Source organism: Vicia villosa, unplaced genomic scaffold (genome assembly GCF_029867415.1).
Source record: "Vicia villosa cultivar HV-30 ecotype Madison, WI unplaced genomic scaffold, Vvil1.0 ctg.001202F_1_1_1, whole genome shotgun sequence".
Taxonomy (NCBI): Eukaryota; Viridiplantae; Streptophyta; class Magnoliopsida; order Fabales; family Fabaceae; genus Vicia; species Vicia villosa.
The window spans coordinates 177,184-190,867 of NW_026705532.1; the positions used below are offsets into that span (position 1 = coordinate 177,184).

Sequence of the window (13,684 nt, forward strand, 5' to 3'; positions counted from 1 at the left end):
AATATCAAGTGAATACTCCCTACTTTCTAAGGCAAGGTAAAAATCCAACCTAACATCATAGGACAAGGTCAAGAAAACAAAGAATCAAACATCCATACACAAATGAAAACCAAACGCTCATAGACAAGCATTAAGCAAAAACAATATGGATATTGACGAAAAGGCTCAAAAGGGGTTACTAATGATCACAAACTCACAAGGTGAATTGATATTTGGCTATGGTAGTTGTGCTCAAAATCAAACAAGTGCCTTGATCACTTTCGTGCATTCACAAAAACAATACAAACGAAAGATTAAACATAATAATATCCAGTTAAAACAAGAATTGTCGGTCTCTCGCATATATATATATATATATATATACAATGGAAAGCCACCTCACATTTATGGTAAAAAGGGGAAACTAATTGTGATTCAAGTCATGAGCAAGTTATGCAAAAACAATGAATAATATGAAATTTGTACAAATGAAAAGTCTCAAAAACATGTTATGCTATAGAAAGCGATAAACGAGTACCTTGCGACGTACAAATTTGAACAATCATTACCGCACAACCGGCATGTTGAATCTATCACAATCGGAGAATTACCAAATGCGACTCCAAGTAATCGGGCCAAAATTTGAGTCTAAACAACAACAAAAGAATTAAAAAATAAAACTATAAAATACTATACTATAAAGCCTTGGTGTAAGTGGGAAAAAGGCTAGCCAAGTGAACCAATAAAAAGAGTTCACTTGACAAAAGCAACACAGCGCGCGACGCGCCCTCAAGACCGCGCGACGCGCCCTATTTTCTGCCAAACCAAGCTCTTCAGCTCCCAGGCCGCGCGACGCGCCCTATTTGCATGCAACGCGCGCTACACCAGAAAAACCAAACCAGTTCAGAAAACCATAATTTCTAGTGTGCCACCACTTAACACCTACACTACTCATTTACAGAAAATTAAAACAGGAAAATATACAACCGTTGGGGTGCCTCCCAACAAGTGCTTGTTTTACGTCGTAAGCTCGACGCCTTTTATTGTTTCGTGAATGGTAAGTAACTTCCTCGCGGTAAGCCAATGCTTTCGCGTCAAACGCAACCTAAAGAAAGCGACCTGCCCAAACACTTAACAAACGAATCAAAAGCAAAAGTATACACAAGTATGTGTAAAAACACAAATATACATAAAACACAATATTTACAAAATCATTAATTGGCTAAACAAATTGAAAAGTGAAGATTTAGAATTTACGAACTATCCGAGTTCAATTTGTTTAGCCAACTTCACCTTGCTAAATAGCAAAAGTAAAGAGGAACAAAATCAAACACACAAACATGTATAAGTATGAAAATATAAACATGTATCAATATACGAAAATATACAAGTATGAGAATATGCACAAAATATACGATATTCACAAAACTCAAAAACAAAGAAAATATCCCAATGCAAATTCAATACAAACACCAATCCCCGGCAACGGCGCCATTTTGTTGGAGCGGTAAAGCGGAAAGCAACAAAAGTTTTGGAAGTATTTATCTGGGAAATTATCGTGTCCACAGAGATTAGTGCTACTGAATTGCCGTTCGGCGGATTCTTAGTTATGAGCTTGGGTTTAATGGGTTTTAAGTAAAAAAGGAAAAATATAACATATGAACATAAAATAAATTCATTCTTGATAGAGAATAACTTATCTGGTTAGAATCTAAACTACTCCTCAAAAACTTAGATTTATCACTCTGCCGTATTCAATCTACAATACTCGTCAGAATCACCACATATCCACTACAACGAGGAAGGGCTACTAAAGCGCTTTTTTTGGCCTTTAACAGCGCTTTAAAGCGCTGCCAAAGCCAGCGCTGGCATAGGCTACGAAAGCGCTTTTAAAAGCGCTCTGGTAGGCCCCCTTATAAGAGCGCTTTTCTGGAAAAAGCGCTCTTGTAGGCCCCCCTTTAAGAGCGCTTTTCAGGTAAAAGCGCTCTGGTAGGCCCCCCTTTAAGTGCGCTTTTTCCAGAAAAGCGCTGTGATAGGCCCACCTGTGAGAGAAAAAATTAAAAAAAAACGCAACATACTAAAGCGCTTTTATAAAAGCGCTCTTATAGGGTGGGCTTTAAGAGCGCTTTTTCCAGAAAAAGCGCTCTTATAGCCCCCCCTATAAGAGCGCTTTTACAAAAGCGCTTTAGTATGTTGTTTTTTTTTTTTTTTTGCTTTTTTAGTAATCTTTGGCAGCGCTTTTAAAAAGAAGCGCTTTAGTATGTGGTCCTTTAAGAGCGCTTTTTTAAAAAGCGCTTTAGTAGCTAAATGAGGTATTTTAATGTGCAGCCTGTAATTTAATCCTCCCAGTCGACCTGTAATATTTTCGACCTGTAATATGTTTTCAGCCTGTAATATTTTCGACCTGTAATTTATTTTCGACTATATTATTTCAGCCATCAGTAAGACAATATATATATATACTAATATAATACCATTATAATATCCAATATTATATATATACATCATTACAACATCAATAATATTATAGTACTTCAATTCGACACAAATCCTACATGAAAAAGCGCTTAATATAAAAATGACACAAATCCTCTTTTATTTCTTCCAACTTAAGTCTCGGGTATCCAGTGGCACGGAATTCGTCAAGGTACTACAAAACAAAAACAATATATGAATGATACATTTAGTTAAATGTAATAAATTATATGAAATTATCTTAAGTTATAAATTCATACCGTGATCGGAATCTCTAATTGATTTGCCTGAAGGATTTCTTTCATAAACCTCAATACAAAGTATCCGCAATCGTAACTGTTTTTCTGTTGCGGGCACTACATAGAAAAACAAATAAGATTCTATAGTTGTGCATTGTTTTATCAAGTAGCATAAATATATTATAAGCAACATTGTGAAAAATAATGTACCTGCACTTGGATCCAAGTAATGTTGCTAGATTTAGTTCGGGATACCTGTGCGTCCCGTTGACTTTGGAACACTTGTATTGATCTAATTAACAAATATATAAAAGCATATGTTTAGATCAATCCCACAAATAAGTAAATATATATATATAAATATACACGAATATATATTTAGAACGATCCCACTTACAAATCAACGATGTCCTTCATGGCCGGATAATTGGTCCATTCACCATTTACCGAATTCAGATAATACACGACTTCCCTTATAGGGTTGATAGCAAGCAGCAACCAGTGTGCTCTATAAATAAAAACAATAGGTTATATGAAAATTTTGCTATACACAAAAGAAACAGAGATTAGATGAACAAAGAATGAGAAACTAACCCTACTGGTCGAGTATTATACGCCCAAAGATGCAGACATTCTGTATTGCCGGTGGACATGAATCTATCTACTAAGCACTGTCTAACTGATTCCGGTTCCGAATCAATTTCCATTCCGCTGCAGTGGGCGGAAGACACGAAACGGAATCTGTTAGACAACGGAGTCCCGCGCAACACTCTGTCATACAACAACCTTAAATAAAAACATAATAAACATTAGATTATTTTCATTGAAATGTGTAAATAAATTATATTGTGGGACTAATTAAATAATATATCGGATGAGGGAATATTACCGAATGTATGAGTGCATGTTATTGACGCCTAGTTGATCATGCTTAAAAATCTCCTCCAAGTCATCAAGTGTAATAAGTGACTTGAATTCAATACCGAAGACACTCTCATCCATAACGATTTCACGTGCAGCACCATCCGTCAAATCGGACATATCAACCATTGTTGCGAGCGTCGACCGGTACCGAGGCACAAAAGCACCGCCTTTTTTTCCCGCTGGCTTCGGAGGACCAGTGGGTGGTACGGTACGAACTTGCTGCGTCACTTGTTGTGACTCTCGAGCGGATGCCTAAAAATCATATAAGTTATGTAAAATATAAAATCATGCAGATTTAGATTCAGATTAATTATTAACACTTTAAATGTACCTCTTTTAGTGATGCAACGGACTCCTCCTCCTGTAAAATCCCTTTACCCTTAACTGTGGGTTTTATAGGAGCAGTCTAAAATTAAAATGTAAAAAATAATTAATAAACGGTTTAGAATTGACATTCGAAAACTAAATGATTCATAATCGTTTTCAATATACCTCGTCACTAATGGTAATGAGCTCCGAGGGCCATGCAACAAATGATCCTATTGCATCTCGCAGCAATGTCGTCTCTGAGACCATGTCAGGTACCGGTAGCATCGCATCATGATCTACTACAACATCCACCGATACTTTCAGGTGTCCATCCGGGAGCGGTCTATGGTGAAGTAAATCTCCCAAAGTGTTGTGCACTTTTCCCTTGCCAACTAGTCGATAACTCGGTTCCGATAAGTATAGTTGGCAAGATGAAATGCCCTAAACCAATAGTAAATATAAAGTCATTATCATTAATAAAATAGAACAATTTAAAAGGAAAAAAAATTATAATTACCTCGGGAAATTTCCTTTGATAGTTGATACTAGCCTTATCACTAGTTTCTTTCACCGATGAAGTGTTGCACTTTTCTCTCATATACGCCTCTTTATCTCTTTGCAATTCAGAGACTTGTGCTTGCAATTCCGCCAACTTTTGCAACACTTCTTCATTTGAAGGATTTCTTCTCCTAGGACTCTTGTAAAAAGAGGTTGGAGTCACACCATGACCCTTACCCCTCACCCGACCGGGATACTCAGGAGCATCTAGTGCTCTACTAAGTATGCTCCCCTCACCGGTGGATGCCGATTGCGACAAGGTCTCCTGTAATTCATTTACATTAAAAAATCATTTATATATTAAAAAACATTTGATTTAATTAAAGACACAGTATTATACTTACACATTCAGTAAAAACTCTCTGAACTTCGGGATCGACAGCATGATCCTTGCCCACACGAGCTTCCCTCCACAACACATGTTCAGGAAGTGAGGTTTCCTCACTTTTAGTCTCCTCTAACTATGCATTGACACAAATGATAAAATCATCAAATAAAACACATTTAGACAATTAATTAAAACGCATTTCTATTTACTTACAATTTTATCCTCCAAGCGTGCATATCCCAAACGCCCTTTTTTGTATGGATATGCGGGTTTGGATGCTCTCTCACTATTCTTGGCACTCCTTTTCCGAAAATCTTCATCTCTTTGCTCTACAAACTTAGCCCAATCTTCTTCACCAATGAAGATCTCATACTTTTTTGGCCGTCCCGGTGCCTCTTCAAGAAAGTTTCCATCTTTATCCTTAAGATAAGTGTTTGTCAAAAAAGCTTTCCACCCTCTATATCTTTTGCCGGCCAAACCAAGTATGTAGCGTCTACGATCATCTGGTATCTCAAAAGTCCTCTGCAAAAAAACATACGCATAGTGTGTTAGTATAAGTAATTTAAACAATTTATCGTCAAGATAATAACAACAATTAACCATATATGATATATACCTGAAGCTCGTCCCAAATCGCGTCTTTTTTCTCATCCAAGTCTTTGCTTTTCATATTCCATCTAGCTACGGAGACCGGAATATGCATACGAACAAGTGTACCAATATAACTTGTCAACTTTGCAGAATTAGGACCAATTGCTTGTTTATCCGAATTCCATTCCAATCGGTATACTAATCCTTGGTCTCTATGTCGAACGATTCCCTTCATGATAGTGATGCCTCGTGCAACTTCTTTTGCTTCAGTATCAGGTGGAGCATTTGTATCCGTGGCATCTCTTTCTTGAGCATCTCTTTCTTGTGAGTTTTCAGGTGGAGCATCTCTATCCGGAGCCATTTAACCTGTATCAAACAAACTAAAGCACATTAGTACACTATTAATAAGCTAACAATCTATACAAGTAAAATGGAAGTCAAACCATGCATGTACAAGTAAATCGGAAACGAAATCGGTACAAATCAAAATAAGCGTCAACAAATAAAGTTGTCGGAATTGAACGAAATTTACATGGCTATGGTAAAACGTCCCCACGGACTCAAAAATAAAGTCGGTTTTCCGAAATTCAGACCCTAAGCCCGACTTTTGATTACGGGCAGAAGCAAAACCGATAAAAAAACAGTCCCGAAATGAACATATAAGTGCATGAGCAGCTCCGGAATCGTCAAAATAGTATAGTTACATGTAAAGAAGTCGACAAACGGATACATGGTTCAAAAGTTATGTACAAAACGAGAATATGCACCAAAATTGAATAAGTACTATACTATTGATTAAAACAATCGGTACAAATTGAATAAAACAAATTAGTCGGAATATGAATACTATTACCTTTATCACTAACGTCTCTTTCTTTTCTTGGTAGGATTGTGTTCTACGCGTCTCTTAACAACGCGGACGGTTGGATTGATCCAAATACCCTCATTATGATCATTTCTAGTACAAGATTCATTCTCATTTTGATCGTTTCTTGTACAAGATTCAATGCCAACACCAATATCACCTTGATCTTCAATGTTTTCATCTACTATTTTGTTAGATAAAAGCACTATAGACCATTTCGTACTTGTCGGATCATTGACATAGAACACTTGTTTAGCTTGAGAGGCTAAAATGAAAGGCTCATCTTTGTACCCTACCCTATTGAGATCCACTTGCAAAAATCCTGACTTATCCATTCGTATGCCACTATTATTTTCAACCCACTTGCAACCAAATACAGGAATCTGAAACTTCGCGTAATCAAACACCAAAATGCGCTCGATAACCCCAAAATATGACAAATTTGCAAATTTCGGATTTAAGTCATTCGCACTTGATATGTGCATTGCTTCAGCTACCAAGGTAACACCACTATTTTGCATAGTACTTTTATCATCCTGTTCTTTGGTATAAAATGTGTATCCATTAATAGCGTATGCGCTATAAGAAAGCACAATTACAGTTGGACCATAGGCTAAACATCTCAACCTTTCTGTTACTGAAGCAGGATCTGAACGATACTTTGAATAAATATGATCCCTAAACCACGGAATGAAACTTGGATTGTGCTCTCGTACTATCCAGTTCTCATTTCTATTTGGATTTAAATCTCGGAGAACAACCTTGTGCATTTCAACATACGGCTCAACCTCAATCTCATTGTGCAGAACATACAAGTGCGCTTGATCCCGTTCGACCATTGATACTGTCACAACTTTATTTCCAATTAGCCTTTTTCCTTCTTTTTTTTCGACAATATGAGATTTGGGGAGTCCAATTGATTGAACATTTGACAGATATTCAGTACAAAACTCAACCGCTTCTTCAACAACGTATCGTTCGGCAATACAACCCTCCGGTCGACTTCTGTTTTTCACGTACCCTTTTAATATTTTCATATAACGTTCAGCAGGGTACATCCATCTCATATAAGCTGGTCCGCACAATTGTGTCTCTTTCACAAGATGAACGACTAGATGAACCATTATGTCAAAAAACGAGGGAGGAAAATACATTTCAAGATCACATAAAGTAACAACTATCTCTTTTTGCAATGTTGGTAAGATCGCGGGATCGACCACCTTACTGCAAATTGACCTGAAGAAGAAACACAGCTTAGTTATTGCGCTTCTTACTTTTTCTGGCAGAATAGAACGTATACCTATTGGTAAAAAATGTTCCATTATAACATGACAATCATGCGTCTTCAAACTCTTTAACTTGAGGTCTTTCATGGACACAAGTCTTCTAATATCTGAAGAGTAGCCTTCTGGAACTTTAACTTCACTGAGGAACTTACACAATGTTTTCTTCTCCTTTCTAGATAGAGTGTAAACAGCAGGTGGCAGATATGTTCGTCTTCCTTTCGTCACGGGTCTCAATTCAGTTCTCATCCCCATGTTTGCCATGTCATTCCTTATGTTAACGCCATCCTTAGACTTTCCTGGTATATTGAGTAACGTACCTATAACGCTGTCAAATACATTTTTTTCAATATGCATAACATCCAGGAAATGTCTTACGTACAACGACTTCCAATATGGAAGTTCAAAAAAAATGGACTTCTTCTTCCACCCACCCTTGACAAGTGAATGTGCAAAAGGCTTGCCAAACTGAGTGCTCACATCTTTCACCTTTTCAAAAATTTGATCACCTGACAAAAAAGGCGGGGCTGTACCATGTTCGGCCTTTCCGTTGAATGCTTTTCTCCACCCACGGTAGTGATGATTAGAATTTAAGAATCTACGATGACCGAGAAAGACATTCTTCTGACAAAGATCCAATCGTGTCGTATCGGTTTCATCTTCACAAACGGGACACGCCTTTTGACCTTTATTGCTGTACCCGGATAGATTTCCGTATGCTGGAAAATCATTAATTGTTCCAAACAACATCGCCCTCAAGTTGAAACTTTCCTTCCTATACCCATCGTAAACCTCCACACCGTTGTCCCACAAAAACTTTAAATCTTCGATTAACGGTGCCAAGTATACGTCTATGTCATTCCCTGGTTGTTTAGGCCCAGAAATTAGCATTGATAACATCATGTACTTACGCTTCATACATAGCCACGGAGGTAGGTTATAGATCATAAGAATCACAGGCCATGTGCTATGCGAGATACTTTGAATACCATGCGGGTTCATTCCATCAGTAGACAATGACAACCGAAGGTTTCTTGCTTCTTTTGCAAATTCAGGATAGTCAGTATCAACTTTCATCCATTGTGGTGAGTCTGCCGGATGTCGCAACTTTCCATCAATAATTCTTTCATCTGCATGCCAAGTCAAGTGTCTTGAATCGGTCTCACTACGATACATGCGTCTAAATCTCGGAATTATAGGAAAATACCATAAGACTTTAGCAGGAGACAACTTTTTCTTATATCGAGGGGCACCACATTTAGGACACTCATTCAACGCTGCATACTCGTTTCGAAACAAAACGCAATCGTTTGGACATGCATGTATCTTATCATAGCTCATGCCAATAGAGGACAACATCTTTTTGGCTTCATACGTTCGATTGGGAAGAACATTATCCTCTGGTAGCATATCTTTCATAAGGGCTAATAACTCTGTGAAACTTTTATCCGACCATCCATTGTCCGCCTTTAAGTTGTACAACTTTAACACCGCAGACAATCTTGTGAATTTTGAACAACCATCATACAACGGTTTCTCTGCATCGCTTACCAACCTCTCAAACATTTTGGGACAATCCGCAAGATCTTCTTCAAGCGCTTCTGCAATCTCTTCGACTCGATCGCAATCGTATGTGTCTGTGCAATCGTCGTTTGAAGCATACTTCCTATTACAACTCGACCCAGCATTCCTGTTACTTTTCTCACCATGCATTGTCCAACATGTATAACTTCTATCAATTCCAAACCGTAGTAAATGGGATCCCAACTGTTTCCCGTCAACCTTATCCCCATAACAGCAACCCAAGCAAGGACACGGCATTCGAAGCGGGTCTTCGGAGTGCTTAACCGCAAACTCAACGAATTCCCATACCCCTTTCTCGTACTCTTTCGACAATCGGTTTGATCTCATCCATGTCTTATCCATGACTTAATTAAGCTAAACAAATGCTTCTTGGTTTCTCTATCAGGTACTAAGGAATTCTGTCAAGATAATAAATAGCTATCATCATAATAGAATACCTAATCAGAATACCTAATCAGAATACCCGATTTCTTAAAGAAGACCTTACCTTATTTCAAGGTAATATAAGTCCACAAACCAAAAAAATGGTTGAGAGACACTAAATTGATATTAAATAGAACCATAAACAATAAACTATAAGCAGAAAATAACAAACTATAAGCAAGAAGAAAGGGATAGTAACCTGAGTTAGACTTGATGTGGGAGATGGGTAGGTTTGAATCGGCGTTGTACAAGTAGAAACCAGAGACTTCAAAGTAACTGTAAAATTAAACACACACGCACGATGCAGTTAAATACAAATATCATAAAAGTGAAGGAACTATATGCAATCTGTAGCACAAACTACTATGATTTTAGAAGTAGAAACCATAGACTTCAAAGTAACTATAAAAGTACACTTAATAGAATAATAATAAACCCACAACCAAATAACCATCCATAAACCCATGAAATTGCCTTACTATAATTTCACCATTACTATAATAACCTTTAACCTTCATCACCATTGACATAAACTACACAAATGCATCACAAAACTATAACTCACATCATCACTAAATAACAAAAACAAAAACAAAAACAAAACTAGAACTCACATCATCATCAACAGAAGCAGTCTAGTTATAATTACAAATTAAAAAAAATAAAAACCTATCTTTTGAAGTTTATGTCACTTAATATTTATTTATTTAACATATGTTATAACCATATATGTAGTATCACCGTACAAATATTTTAAAATAGAACTTTCACAGAAGTCGATGATGTTTATTGTCTCTGTTTTCATTTTTTGAGATACCTTAATTTAGGCAGCAACAGCAAGTAGTTTTGTATTCAAAAACTCAGTTACATTTCTAAATGAAATGTGGTAAGAGTGGAAGAAAATGTCCAAGAGTAGCAACACTTTAGTTCAAAATTATGTATCAATCAGTAAGTGTGTTGCTTTCTAGCATTTTAAGACATTATATTTCTCTTAATTTTTCTATTGATATCCATAACAGAAGAATGTATCACTGACTTCATTACTGTCTTCAAACCAGACCAGAAATTTCATTTGCAATTACAAGTTCTAAAATCCTAAAATCCCTAAATTCCTAAAATCCCTAAACAGAAATTGCCTAAACCAGACCAGAATAGTGGGAAGATTTTACCTGAACAGAAGCAGCAAGAAGATGTTGATTTTGACCAAGAAAACCCTAAAATCCCACCCAAAGAACGGCGGCGGCGGTGGCCTGAAGGTGAGAAGACGACGGAGAGTGGTTGAGAAGCGCTGTCAGTGGTTCAGACGTGTTTTAGAGCGTTAGAGGAAGAAGAAGAACTTTCAGAGTGTGAGAGGAAGAAGAAGAACTTTCAGAATGTTTCTGGAAATTAAAATAAAAGAGCGTGTTTTAGTTTTAAAAATATTTAATGAGGGCTACAAGAGCGCTTTTCAGAAGCGCTTTCATAGGCCACTCTATACCAGCGCTTTCTCTTTAAAAGCGCTTTCGTAACCCCCCCCCTTTAAGAGCGCTTTCAAAAGCGCTTTCATACCCCACCCTTTAAGAGCGCTTTTGGAAAGCGCTTTCATAGCCACCTCCTATAAGAGCGCTTTTGAAAAGCGCTTTCATTGCCCCCCCTTTAAGAGCGCTTTTCTAGCGTGTTTTTTTATTTTGTTTTTAACCAAACCTACGAAAGCGCTTTTGTGAATAAGCGCTGTTGTAGGTGCGCTTTTAAAAGCCAATTTTGGCGTAGTGATCCCTCACATCAATGTCCATTTCTGCAACACCGATAGAGTTCAACTATATTGCTCTTTCGACGATGTCTCAACCGATCGAACAACACAGAGACATTAAACTCAGATATTAAGTGGATGTTAACCCCAATCCTATGTCTAGAATCAAAAGCTAACAGATATCCCCCTAACACTACAAAAAACTGGGTAAATTGTGGCTGTTTTATTAGGTCGGTTATACAAACCGCCATAATACACCGAAAGTTATGTCGGTTTTTACAAACGCCGTGATACAATCCAATTTATGTCGGTTTCAACCGCCATTTTTAGCTACTTTTACCGAATGTATTAATTTATACCTTTTTATATTATCCTAATAATTCTCCTTTTTATGTGTGACATTTTTTTCCAATAGATTAAATTATGTTACCTTTTTTTCTTTCTTAAGAGATAAAATTAACACCTTTCATTTAAACTTTTTTTAAAAAAAATAAAAGAAATGATCTAGTCTTTCATTTTAATAAAAGAAATTAATGAGACTTTTCACTTAACCTACCTCTCTATATCTATCTCACGCAGAACCCTATCATAATTAAACACATTGAAACGCGTTGAGCCCCCACCGTTTTCGTGAAGCTCTTTTTCATTCTTTCAGATCTACGAGGTTCTTTTCCTATCTACTACTTCGTTCATAGCAAATATCCCATCAGTTTTTGGGATCAAAACTGTGACCTAGAGATTTGTTTGGTACTAATAATTTCTTTAATTGTTTTAAACTATGCAAATTTCTTGTCGTTTTTAACCCAAAAATTGAAGCCCCCATCAAAAGCGTATCTGCAAAAACATGACATACCATTCAAAGCTCTACATGTTGTTACTTAGAGATGAGGTTGTGTTGAAGATAAATCAATTTTTTCTTGATGAATTTTAATTAGAAGAAATGGAAAAACAAGAAAAGATTTGGGCGATATGAAGTATTTGGAGGCAAATCTGTCACAAAGGTAATTGAAATGTAATTACTGTAGTGGTTGTTTATGTGAGTTGTTGCAGTATTTCTTTTATGCATAGAAATGGTCATGTTTATAATGGAGACTGCCCTATCTGATTGTGTTTTTTTCTAAGTCAATTTCTTCTACATTTCAGTTTTGCCATATGTATTTAATATGTTATGATACCAACTTTTTCTTCCTCCTAGTATGAAGACAATGAAATTGAAAAATTATTTTGGCCACAAATAACAATCTTTCTACGGCTGTCAGCTATGTTATATCTCTAGAACTGGAGGTAAAATGTATTCTTTTATTAGTTGTTTTATATGATAACAATCTAGCAAACATATTTATATTTAAGCACTAAAGTTGAATTTGAATTTTGTTTATTCTACCAAACAAGTAAAGCCAAACTCTGGTACAATCATTAAATAGGAAACCAATGTAATGTCTGTATGCAATGGTATTTTTGTAGGTGTGGTTGTTCTCTTGAGAATTGGTCTATAAGACTACTTAAAAGTAAAACCATTGGTCTATTAGCCTACTAGAAATAGAGCATGCAGCCATCACCGCATAAATGGTATAAAAAATTGGATGGCTCATATGAAATTTTGGATACAAATAATAATTATTTCATTTAATTTGTTTTCTCTTTAATCTTATGTTTGTCTTATTTTGTAGATAATAGAGCATCATAATCCCTTGGTTCCCTTTTCACACCTTACCATTGTGAATTATAACACCAGATGAACAGGGGGCTATTAGAACCACCAGATGTTGTCGCAGGAGAAATTTCAGATGAAGTTTTAATTTTTCTTCATGGTAAACTTTTTAGTATAATATTTATTTAATTTTGCAATAGATATGGGTATTTGCGGTCATATCTTGGGATTGTGTTCTTCTGTAGGTAGCATATGTGATTTTGTTGTTAGCTACTGTAGCTTCTAGTTGATAAGAGTGACAATGGTGATTGTGTAATTATATTATTGAAATGTTAAATTTTTGAAGGTTTGTAATGTCTATAATGATGGAGAATTTTATAATAGAACTTGGTTCAAGTATATCAAAAAATATATATTTAATTCTATTATTCCTCATGGATTGTTATTTTTTTTCTTCGCATTTTGATGATAGAACAAGTGTTGTATAAATATTATACAATAATAGTTTAAATTAGTAAGTTAGTGTTTCATGAACAAATCACCCTATATTTTTTTTTGGATTTTGGTGAAAAACGTCTTTTAAAAAAAATTAGAAACAATATTATTTTAAAAAAATAATGTAATTATGGCTATTGAAACAGTCATGATGACCTTTTTTTTGGAAAACAAATTGAAAATTAGGGCGGTTTGAACTGACAGTATTTACCCGCCATTTTCAACAAATCATGTTATGGCGGTTTGTACGG

The 13,684-nt window shown here is 36.1% G+C and overlaps 1 long non-coding RNA gene across 1 annotated transcript; it reads left to right on the forward strand.

Annotated features, from left to right (window-relative positions):
- The first annotated feature begins 11,880 nt into the window (after nt 1–11,880).
- On the forward strand, nt 11,881–13,274 carry LOC131633999 (uncharacterized). The gene is made up of 3 exons (XR_009293456.1): nt 11,881–12,288; nt 12,483–12,856; nt 12,958–13,274. It is a non-coding gene; the product is annotated as an uncharacterized LOC131633999 (long non-coding RNA).
- The last annotated feature ends 410 nt before the right edge of the window (nt 13,275–13,684 follow it).